Source organism: Pterocles gutturalis, unplaced genomic scaffold (genome assembly GCF_000699245.1).
Source record: "Pterocles gutturalis isolate BGI_N339 unplaced genomic scaffold, ASM69924v1 scaffold48398, whole genome shotgun sequence".
In the NCBI taxonomy this organism is placed as follows: Eukaryota; Metazoa; Chordata; class Aves; order Pterocliformes; family Pteroclidae; genus Pterocles; species Pterocles gutturalis.
This window is the reverse complement of record NW_010127470.1, coordinates 12,396-25,257: the sequence shown is the minus strand read 5'-3', so window position 1 is coordinate 25,257 and position 12,862 is coordinate 12,396.

Below are 12,862 nucleotides of genomic sequence, written 5' to 3'. Positions count from 1 at the left end.
TCCCAGGGGACAGGGGGTTTCGCTGCGCTGCCCTCATGCACATCAGCATCGCACACTGCAGAGCCTGGGGTCCCCAGCAATGCCACGGTCTTCCCTGGGGCACCCGCTACCAGGCGCAACCAGCTGCACCAGACAGACCCAGAACATCACAAGGCAGCTCCTTGTGCTGTCAGCTCCTCTGACCTGCCCCAAGGGTGGCCAGGGGCTTTATCACACAGTCTTACCCAACAGCAAAAGCCCCTAGTTTTTTGGGTTTTACTATTTTTTATAAGCTTTCCTGATCAGCTGAAACATGCATCTGCACACACCACAAAAGTCACCTCTCTGCAGACAGCAAAGAGAAGCAGGCAGGTAAAACACAAGGAAGACAGAATTTGCTACAAATGCAACAGCCAGTGTCCACAGACCTTCTCCTTCCAGCTTACCCCCTAAGTCCAGCACATTAACCAGTTCTGCAGTTATTCTGATAAGCACATACCAGAAGAGAAATTGCACTAGGACACAGACCACATTGCCTCCTACCAACAGTCAGCAACGCACTTTATGTCTGCAAATCTCCCCTAGGCACACGTTACAAACTCAACAGTTGACTTCCATAGCACCAACTGGAGCAACTCTACTGAAAGCTGCTTGACCTGCAAGAGCTTGCACTGGCACAGCCCCCACTCCCCAAATGCACTCCCTGAAAGACCAGAACACTTACACACATTTAAGAAACTTTGCATTCTCACTTGGTTTGCCCAAGCACAATCCCTCTCCTGCTCCTCAGCACAACAAGAGATTGAGCCCCAAAGTGAAGTAGCTGTTTCAAGCACAAGCAAAACCTGAGCCATCACCACCCCAACCTACCATCCAGGCTCCCAGGCAGCTCCTCTTCCCACAGTCGTTGTCATCATCCTCATCCTCCTCCACTCTTCATCCTGCAAACCTTCATCCTGAGCCCCTCACCCACCACCATCCCTCTGAACTAGGGAAAAGCCTTTTATAAACTCATGGACCTTAATGATTTTCAGGTGGTCTGGATTAAATACACCAAAAAAAAAAAAAAAATCCCATCTTCTCCACCTGAAAGCTCTTACCCCACCTCCTTGATGTCCTAGGGAGGAAAGAGGTGATTTTCATGACAAATCATTTGTGGTGCTTCATGGGAGAGAGCAGAGGCCAATGGAGAGGAAAGGGCTGATAGAGTGTCTAAATTAAGATACTTTTGGTGTTTGTTTGGTTGGTTTTTTTTCTTTCTGTACAAAACCCAAAACTTTTCTACATGGTAGAAATATAAAGATGTTAGGGGGAGAGTCAGCAGCAAAGCACACATCTTCTACTAAAAAAAATAGTATGTGTGTATGGACATAATAAAAGCATCCACGTCTCACTGTGCACTTCAGTGCCAGTGTGTCACTGAGGGCAACCTGCCTGTGCCACCAACAAAAACCAGTGTAGTTTTGCTGAAGTGATGGGTGAACACAGTGCTTTAGTGATAACACAGCCATAGAACCAAGCTCCAACCTCCACAAATATCATCCCTCTGATCTGAATCTGAAAATCTTTAAAAAAACCCTTTCATACACCTCAATTATTTTAGCCACTTAGCCATCACGTTCCAGTATTGATTTGAATACGCACCAATTATTTAAGTCAATTGCCTATTAAAATCCATTTTTGGCGAAAGGTCAAACCCGCAAATTGAAACCAGACGCAATACATTATGCCTATCAGTATTGTGATCTGCACACAAGTTCATTATTATGTTTCTGCAGAAGTAATTTCTCCTGTCAAATGTTGCTCTGCATGCCAGTGTCGCTATTACAAGCTCTATTAATTAAGGGAGCTTTTTATTATTATTAACAGAAAGTTTTAAACAGTGCAGTCTCAAATAAAGATATGTAAAAAGGCGTTGGGGCTTACCTACCTAGAGCACGCTGCTCCCATTGTTCAGAAAGAGATGAAAAGGAGTTCATTTGGAGCTGGATGTGCATTTTATTCGGTTACAGAAGATCTGAGGAGCTTTAAGACTCCCTATTGAGAATAGCAGTGATAAGTGGTACCCACCTCCGAAGCTGCCAGCAGCATCCTGGTTGCACCTGCAGGACTGCATCGCTTGTAAAGCGCGGTGACTTCTGGGCAGCTCTTAATCCACTTGAAGCCCATCAAGAGGAAAAGGCCACAGGAATGGCCTCACCATGTCACCTTGAAACTTCTGTCGACTCCTAATGAAAGGCAGCAGAAGTACAGCAAAGCTCAAAGCGGGCTCAAAGCAGTTACATTACTCTTCTCCCTTTGGAGCCAGAGCCGGGAAATCCCATCCTGACTCGCTTTGGGTTGCCCAGGGGTAGCATCCGATTTTAAGGTCCTGGAAAAATAAAATCCAGTTGCTTGTGTGTTGCTCTGACACTGCTTGTGCTTGTCTTCCCCCCAACACACACACTGCCCTCTGCATCTTTGTGTAAAAGGATATAAGTGGCTTGTGCAGTAAAGGGGCCATTGGCACACGGAGAAACACGGCATTTCCTCACAGAGTCTCAGAAGTGTTTTGTTTCCTTTGAGATTGACACTGGAACTGTCCCAAGAGAAAAATTAATTTTCTTCCAAACTAAAACTCATTTGAAAGAAAGTCAGCAGTGTCAGTGGGAAAATGCTGGCATTCCCTTTGGGAAAACTGGAAACAAGCCATAATGGAAATTTTCATTTTAAAATGCCAACTTGAAATAGGACATTTGCATTTCTGCCCTCCAATAGCAGGCATAATCTTCCTATTAAGATGTTTTCAAAAAGGTTGTGTTCTGGTGGAAGGAGGGGGTGTTTGATACTTCTGATAGAAAATCTGATCTCTGACCATCTCTGAACAACTGAAAGTGTTTTGAGCTCTTTGCAACACAGCCTACATCCTCATTTCAGGGTGCCACAAGTTGCACAGATTAAGTCAACAATTTTTAAGCCTCTTAAGGACAGTTCAGTTCATTACATGTCTCTCAGCCCAGGGAATCACTTCACTTGCACATTGCACCAACACAAACCAAGGCTGTACTTTAATTACAGCTACTTCCATAGTTCTTCCAAGAGTTCCTAATTGCTCTTTAAGACAATCGCTGGGGACAAGTGGAAGAGAAAAGCCAAGAGAAAGGAGCTGCTGTCAGTGCTGCAGCCAAGCACGGTCGGTGGTTCAGCAAGCACCCACAGATAAATGACCTTTTCTTCCTAAAAGTTAAACCTTTTCTTTCTAAGTTCTCATTACTTCCTTGTAAAAATATTTCCTTCCAGCGCAGCTCTATGAAGTCTTCTTTCCAATTTCCTTATATTGTATATTGGTGAAGAAAGGAGCCCACCAGTCCCCAACGGGTCACACCAGAAGCGAGTGGGAGCACGTGGGTGTCACAGAGAGGGTGGGTGGGTGAGTGACTCTTAGAGCTCTATCCCTGAGTGAGTCCTTTGTCCTCTTATCTGTCATAGTCAATTGCATCTTTGTCTGCTGTTGAGCACAGTTGAGTTTTCTTGTGGCATTTGCAACATCAGTGGAATGGTTAAATTTACTGGTTCTCAGTAAAGGTAGAAAGGGGGGAGGTGGTTGACACCTCCAAAGTGTCTCTCCAGAAACATCTGCAGCTGAATTTAACCATTATAGGCCAAATCCCATGTTCCCACTCCTGCACAGGGGCTGGACTTTGCTGCCTGGCTGACAGCAGACAAGGGTCCCTCTGAGAAGCTCTGATTCCAGGTCTTCCAGGTTTGCATGGGCTGGGGAATAATCCCAAGGGGGCAGGAAGGGAGAAAGGGAATGGCAGGACCAGGAGGATTACTTTAACAGCTGGCCGAAGGCATGCACCGATTGCAAAAGAGGTCTGGGGATGGTGAGAAACAAACCTCCCCAAGGAAGATGGATGAGGAACTCCATCCAGCTCTATGACTGGCTCTAGGTGCATAACCAGGAAAGAAAATTCATGGCAAAATTTTGTTTATTCCCTTACACCCACCCCTCTAGATAAAACTGAGATAAATGTCACTGAAATTAGAGGAAAAGTTCTCATTTTCAACTAATGTTTGGAGCAAGCAGAATAGCCGACCTCCAGTTGACTTCTCTTTGCAGCTACCCACATCCAGGAAGCTCTGGGACAGTGGGACTTGCATAACACAAAGGACACGTTATTTCTTATTCCCCCAACATGTCCCTTGAAATTAAGCCCAGGGAAGAATAGACTTTACTTTACAGGAGAGTTGGTATCCTCAGTGGGAAGTGTTGGAAAGGTGCAGGCAAAGGGGCTGCACCCAGAGCAGAGGTCTCTCTGCTGTACATCTGATGGGAAACAAGAAGGTGTCTCCTGAAACTGGGAGCATTGGGCAAACAGCCACAGAAAAGGAGCCTGAGGATGGGGAAAGGCATCAAAACCAAGAGCACAAACCATGGGGCCATCTCAGGAGGAAGGGAGGCCCGACAGCTGCTCTTTGGGTCTCCTATGGCTCTGGGCAAGCAAAGGATGTTCCAGGAATGGGAGATGCGCTGCCCAGGGCGCTGCCTCCCCATCTGTGATCTGTGGAGGAAAGAGGTCTGCAGGACCACGGCTTTTGGAGGTCCTCACTGGGGACTGAAACTTTGCCCAAAAGAAACGATAGGAAGGGTTAGTGCCTTGGAGCTATGTAACCCAGGGGTTAAATTCCAAATTCCAATAACCTCTCTCCACCTCTCTTCCTTCCTTTCTTAACACAAGGATGAGATAAGTAAGACCCCAGCCCTGGGCAGGATTTCATGGTCTGTGGCAGACTGTTCGCAAAGGGGATGCATCTCAGAACAGGGGCAAAATGACCAGCATGGAGGAGTTACGACAATTTGGCTGAGCTCATCCCAGTGCCGGTCCCCGGGTAGGGTACGCAGCTGATGCGAAACCGATGCTACACTTGATCTTAGCTGAAAGGCCATTAAAAAGAAATCAGAAGAGACTGGCTAAAAGCAATTCACGGGGTTACAAAATGATGTATTACATGCACCATGGCTCCAGGTTTGCAGTAATTTAGGCTGGTATTGATTGAGGAGAGACTGGGGCATATTCCACCACCTTTTTAATTTCAGTCTGATTTGGCCGCTGCTTGCAGGTCAGCAGGCAATTTGATGAGACAAAAACAAACCAAGCATTAGAGCAGCCTAAATCACCCGCTTTTAGAAGTACCTTGTAAATAACTTTTAAGGCCAAACAAGGAGAACAAAATGAAAGAACTGGCTATTAAGGAAATCGAGACTGAAGTTTCAGGCTGAGAAAAAATGGTTTCATGGCACAGTTAAGAAGGAATATCACTTACACATACCATCGCTGCCTGCCTTTATTTTCCCAAACAAATATGCTGTCTTTTTCCTGATATTACAGTGCTAATTCAGATTCAATATGAACTGATTAGATACCCAAATAAAGACAAAGTGCACACAGTTGCTTACAAAGGCCTCTAATCACATCATTGCAGCGATGGGATGGATGATTTGATGGGATTCCACATTATTCAAACCATGTAATGGTGTAGGATTTTCTCCATGCCCTGAGGAAAAGGACGGGCTGTAAATCTGAGTGTAAATCTCCTGTAAGGGTAAATCTGGGATGATTTTTCTCCTGCAGGTAGTGATTACAGTACGAAGTGTACTGGCACATGGGAGGTGCTAGTGAATAGTGGAAACCCATCATTTCTGGAGGTGGGGAAATTGCCCATTGACTGACATCAGGGAAGAAAACTTGCCACGTGCCAGGTGATGTTCAGGAGACAAAGCACAGGCAAAGGAAGTGGGAGGAAAATGTCATTTAACTCTTCATTACGCCCCTTTGATTCTGGGGTTGGAGTGGTGCCCTCCTCACAAAGCTGCATGAATCCCAGTCCCTTCCCCTCTCCCTGCTTAGAAATCTGCCCCATGCATTGCCCTTAACTTCTCAAACACGTCCACAGTCTCACTGGACAAGAAGGTGGAGGGGGGACATGGTAAAAGGGGGAATTGCTTCAAACCTACAAGTGTATCCAACTGCAAACTGCCTTCAGTGCCAGCTACGGCCCCGAGCTCACCTCTGCTGCACTCGTGTATTGATCATGTGTAGGTCATAGCAAAGGTCTAGGTAAAGAAGATCGATTGCATAGCTTACACTAGCCATCAGGTGCTGGCTATAAATGGATTTTCCAGGTTTACTGTGACTATCAAAAGCTTGAACTCTGATGTGCACAGGGAAAGATAGACACAGAAATCTCTGATCAGACTAATTAGCACTTTCCTGCAGGAAGGTTTCTCTGATCTCTAATTGCATGTTCATTTCAGTCTTTTAATATCGCACCTGTGAAGCTTTTTTCTACTTTCTGCAGGTAAAGGGAGGCATGACCTCGTATTCTGTCACGTGTTGGTAGAGCAGCAGATGTGACGTCCAGGTACGCTGAAGCTTGGGAGGGCGCAGGAAAACTCTCTACATTTACTCCAGACCGAGCAATTGCTGAGAACCCAGGTCTTCATTGCTGGCTAGAGAGGCGTTCGATCAAATAGCATCCCAGGCAAGATGAAGTCCCACAGTTTTGTCTCATAATAAAATCAAGTTGAGTGGAGTGAGGGAGGATAACATCTCCTTCCACGAGCCTGTGGAAATGATAACCTGCTCACAAATATACACGTGTCTTGGGAAGGGCAGCCTAGCCAGGCTCTGATGGACTCACAGCTAGCACGGAAACTGCAGGGCTCAGCTGCCAGTGAACCCGATTCCACCCTTCTCATAATTAGTTGCACAATCAAATGAAACCACCTGAGCATCTTGTTCCTTTGCTTCAACTCCACAAGTCAAAGACCTCAAAAGTTATTGGCAGTTTTAATTAAAACCAGCTTTGAGATACAGAGCAACCTACAACGGTTATGGCTCATTCTAGGTATCACTGTAATAACCGTCTCTCATATTAAATATAGCAGCAATATTGTTCACCAGAGATGAGGACATTAGCACAAATAATCATCCTCACTGTTGTGGGGAGGGCATGGAAGCCAAGAGGGGGTCTAAAATGATTGCACAAAAGGCATTTGCTCCTGAAAAAGAGAATATCCTGCAGCTCCCTGCCCTCTTCAGCATCCTTCCCAGAAGGCCCCCGAGTCTCCAGCATTTTTAGTTGAAAACCCCCTTCCTCTCTCAGCAACATGCTGCCAGCAGGTGTCAATTCCAGGCTTCAGCCCCTGCCCGGGCACCGCCTGCATCGTCTCCGCAGGACGATCTCATTCACATGAGCCATTTGTCACCGGCACTGAGCTTCAGACTCCAGCCCCGTACAGCTTTTCTGACTCCAGGCCTTGGCTCTGCCCAAGGGCTTGCAGCAAACACAAAGGCTCAGCTCATGATTTACTCAGAACTTAATGTTCGAGTAGGCTGATAAATATAATTGTTGCTTTGCTGCATTCAAGAGCTGGGGTGTCTGTGCTGCTCTGGCAGAAAGGCTTTGGCTGGAAGCCCATGGGGCTCTGCCGTGGCCTGGGGATGAGAAGAGCTGCTGTGGATTGGCAGACCCTTGCTCTGAAGGACAACAGCTAAGGATGTGCTCTGCAAATGTACCTCTGGTGCAACATCTGAGGACAGAGAAAAAGAGGGTTCTCCGGTAAAACCCACCTTCTGCTCACTGATAGATCCGCAGTGTGGCTGCAAGGAACTGAAGTCCCTCCTGGCGATTTAAATAGGAAATGTTTTTCCCTGGTGTAAATCCACTGAAGTCAACACATTCAAGTATGCCACGTGAGGAGTGAATTTGACCCAGGGAAGTTCATTAAACCCTCGCTGGTGGACACTGAAACTGTCCAAGTCAAATGGCCCTTGCAGCACAAGCCCAGTGTAATTTTATGGGTAAATGGAAAATTTGGTTGTTTCTTCACATGAATGACAGACAAATCTTCAGTGCATTTTCTAGGCAAAGATCATACATTCATCTGAAAAACCTTAAAAGACTGATTTGATTTGGAGGAGGCCTTTTGGGGACAATGGAAACAGTCCCTTTGAAGGAACTCTAGTTGAGTATCGTGAGGCAAAGGGACCCAAGATCACTCATTGCTTTTGAAATCCATGCCTCTTCTCTTTCCCAAAATACTGAGCACGTGCAGGGAGCTCAACAAAACAAGTTTTTGCTCAAAAGACCATTTCAGTGAAAAGTGTTGTGGTTCTTTAAACTAATGAAACAAAATACGGAAATGTTTCTCCTTTGAGAAAAATAAATAAACAAACCAGACTTCCTTAGAGTTCTTACTCCTTCTTCACCCTGTGCTTCTAATTAGAGAATAAAGACAAGTGAAAAAACACTGGGTTTGTACACAAACTTTGAAAACATCCTCACAGGATTTTTTTCAAATTTCTTGGGGAAATGCTTAACTTTCCAACAGATGATACATACCTCACTTATAGAACTATAAACTCCTGCTAACTTGAAATCCCTCACATATGAAATGCACTTCAGTGGCCATTCTGTTCAGGAACAGTTCATCCTTGGGAAAATATTATTGCTGGAATGCTACGTGAGTCCACAGCTTAGAGCTGGAAGATGCATTTAAATTCTCTAAAGAAGCTTTAGGAATTCATAACAGTACTCGATCTACCTGTGGGGGAGGGAATACGTCTTCTTTTTTTGCGCTGTGACAGCAGAAAGCATTAACTGGTTCATCTTTTTGCCAACAATTCATTATAGTTCACTATGTGCCTTTTATGTGTCTGTTCTATTGCCCCAGTGCCTTGATAAAGATTTCCTAGCTGCAGAATGGCATCTTTGAAAGAGGGAGAGGGGCTCTAGCAGTTGCTCTGTTCCTAAAGAATGAAAGCAAAGTCAAAATTAAATGGGAAAATTACTGTCACCACGATGATAATCAAACTGCAGCCTGTATTAGTGGTTTTCCTCTGGAAGTGCTGGAATGAGGCAACATGGTGCATGTCTTTCAATGAAATAATTATGTTATAATGAGACTGCCCTAATGTGTTCAGTAAGAGAAACTGTTGTTAAGACTGACTTAAATGGAAGTGTACAAGCAGAACAGGCAGCCTAAATGACAGTCAGGCTCTATATTTTCTTCCCCAATGTGGAAGATTAGGATCAGTGTGGTCATAGCAAGATGCAAGTGAAAAATCCAGATCTGGATTTCAGGTTTTTCCTCAAGAGGAGGAGAATATACAGAGGAAGGCTTTTGATTCAGATTCATTTTGTAAAAGAAATGTGTAAGTCTCTATCTGTTCACTCTGGTTCCGACAAGTAAATAACCTCAGTCTCTCTAATCCCTGAGGAATTATGATTTACAACACTGGTAATGTGCACAGAAGAAAAATACAACTTGTTCCTGAAAACCACTGATTAAAGTGATCATAGCAAAGCAAAATAACTCCAGGCTTCCTCCTTTTATCACTCGTACCTGCTTTACCCCTTGTTACTCCGCTCAGCAGCACTGGCTCTGATTTAATCTGCAGGAGGGGTGCTTGTCCACAATGCTGATCAACACAATTCAGCCTCTGCAAACATTTCCCAATGCCAAGGGACGGGCTGGTAATGATTTTAGCAGAAATATTTTTATGAAAATTAATTGCTAAAATATGGACTTCCAGAGATGGCACCAGGAGAAAAAAAAAGAGATGACAAGAGCGTAGCATCCACTGCCTGCTCACTGCAAAGTAGCACTGGGAAGGGTAAGAGCTATCGAAGCAGGAGGGAAGCACATCCTGGCAGATCTGTTTAGTCCTGTCTCATCCACCACCCCTGTCGTGGTCTCTGCCAGGAGGCTGTCATGTGGGAGACCCATAATGGGCAAAAGTTGCCGGTAATGGGATTGAGCACTCAATTCCCATGTGTCTGGCTGCAAATATTTTTCCTGGTCTGTCTCCCCTATCCTGTTGCCTCTCTGCATTGCCCCAGGAATGGAGTGAAACACTTTTCTTATTTTCCTCCACCACACTAGGAGTATGTTATAGCCTTCGTGGAGAGCAAGGACCCAAGCACAGAATGTCTGGGGAAGGCTTCAAGAACCCAAATCATTTCACTTCTAGAAATTCAGAATCACAGGAAATTGGGGCTAGAAAGAATTCAAGAGTTCTCCCTATATTAGTGCATCTCCCTGGCCAAAGCAAGTTCTATACAATGTCATTCCTGGATGATATTGCCTTGAGAAGGGTTCCACTGATGGAAGCTGCACAGCTCCCCAGAAAAACTACACTAATGCTGCCCCACAGCCACGACAAACTTCCCCTCATACCTAACCTGAGCCCACCACTTTGTTCCACCATGGACACTGAGAACTCTTTAGTCTACCCACGTTTGCTTTGGACCCACACGTGGCTTGCAGGTCCCTCCACACGAACCACACCTTCTGCTGGTGTGCTCTTCCATCTCCCAAAGATCCTGCAAGGTCCAGCGACTGAAAGCTGGAACGTGACCTATTCGGATTAGAAACAGGGTGCAAATTTGAACACCACAGGTATTTTAACAGCTGGGACAATTTACCACAGGCTGTGCTGCAGTCCGTGATGGGCAGTTTAAAATTAGGATACCGGATATTTTCAAGTGATCGCTGTGTTTCAAAAAGGAATTAATTCAGAAACATCCTCTACTGAGTGTTCACCCTGCATTACGGTGCTATATTATCCTGTAATTGGTTGTTAGGTCAGGATTGCAACCTGGCAGGTTCCCCTTCCTTGCCTAATTAGTGTTTCTTCCTCGTAGGTCTGTGTGGAACTTGGTTCTTTCCCCCTACAGAGCTCCGTCTCCTGTGCATAGCCCCTCACAATACCGACTTACTCCCTGACATAACTCCAGCCTTTTGCACGTAGAACTGCCTTTGCTCAAGCGGACTGACATGAGGCTTCTAACAAAACGAGCTGTTCATTCTGATGCACCCGAGGCAAAGTGGCAGCCACCTGGCAACCCAGGACCATTTGCCACTCAGATATTGTACATTTCCCTCCTGCCTAATCCACAGCCCTGCAGTGACATGAGGCATTTGCCTTCCCCTCCTCTTAAAGCATGGACCTTCCTGGGGCCGACCCAACATGCGGCACAGAGCTGTGCCACGTGGAGACCTGGCTCTCCCCGTGACAAATCCTCCCCTACTGCAGGACCAGGCTGCTGCACGACACCCCAGCCCCGTCACTTGGCTTATGTAGGGTGTGAGTCCTTCCCAGCATGAGCCCAGTCTGTCTTCAGCTGTGTAAAGTGCCTGTAAATCCACGGACCGATAGCCAAAGCACAGGATCACCCTATTCATCATGCAAATCTCTTATCTCTCTAGCACCCTCTGCTAGGCTCAGCCAACTTACTCCTGTATTTTGGCCTCAAAAACACGGCTCATTTCTCATCCCAGCTAATGGTCCTGCTCTTGCAAAATCAGGGGTGAAGGCCAGCTGAACCAGGTTCCCCTTGCCCCGTGAGCAACCACACATGAATATTGTACCAGGTCCTAGACAGAGCAGTACCAAAAAAATTGGGAGAAACATTTTCCTGTGAGGGTGGTGAGACACTGGCCCAGGTTGGCCAGAGAAGCTGTGGATGCCCCATCCCTGGAGGGGTTCAAGGCCAGGCTGGATGAGGCTTTGAGCAACCTGGGCTAGTGGGAGGTGTCCCTGCCCATGGCAGGGGGTTGGAACTTGATGATCTTTACGGTCCCTTCCAACCAAACCATCCTATGATTTGATGTGTGGGTTGTTGCATTAAAGCTGGCAACACGAATGCAAGGAGTGCAGCTCCCAGAACACACGACACTTAGCTCTTCTGAGCGCTACACTCCTTGCAACAGCACAGACACAGCTTACCCAAACAGCCCAAACCCTTCAGGAGTGGGGGAATCCTACTGGATCAGCCTCTGATTTCCTCTGCTTCCACAGCACAAGCAAATATGCAAAGAAGTAAGATGATATTTTGCTTCTTGCAGAGAACAGCAGATAATTCACTGAGATTAAGGAACAGCCTCCTCTCCCACTGAAACCATCTCCACAGGCTGGGCAGTAACCTGGCTGCACGGGAACCATGCTGCTTGAGCGCCTCTCTGTGGAGCTGAGCTCCTCTTCCTCCCTCTCACAATCCTCAATCCACTGATTTTTTAATTTTATTTTACTTCTTTAAAATACAGAGCCAAATTGCTCCTATTATACCCAGGTAGCACCTCTGAGTTCACTGAACTTGGCACTGCACTAGGAGTTGGCCCAGCCAGAACTCTTATAAGTTTCATTTTTTGATGGTGATATTTATGATATCTCTCAAGGCCTTTCTATATTTTCCAGCAGCAGAATAGCTCAAATTGGCTCAGACCTCCAGCTGCCTAGGGCTCATGGAGTGACTGGGCATGGAAGAATAGCTAGCAAGGGCATCATCTTTGGAATAAGCAATGAGATGCCACTGGTCCTCTCCAAAATGTCCTGTGGAGCTCAGCACACAGCTCCATCACCAACGTACATGTCGACACACTGATCATACCAATTCTTCTACATCCCTTCGAAGAAGTGGGAAGCAAATGGTCTCCTACTGAAGTCATGAGTCAAAACAAAGGCTCTTCATCAGCCTCCTGCAGCTGCTTGTTGTTTTCCTTTCTCTGTGGAGCCTGCCAGCTCCTGGTTATCTTGGCCAAACACATGATTAGGGGTTTAGAGCAAATTCAAACTGCAAACAAACAAGCACATCTTGAGATGAAGACACACAAACTGGTGGATGCAGAGTACATCCAGCTGTTTAGCAGATCCTGTCCTGCCTCCTCTGACACTAGGCAAGCCCTGCTCCTCTTCTGGATGGAAAGCAGATGGGGTAGGATTAAGGGCACGGACCCCCAAGCCCTTTACATTTGCACAAATAGCACGAATTAGACCCAGTGCTGTTTGAGAGGCCACATATCAGTTGTGCTGGCTCTCTGCCACACAGGAAGCAA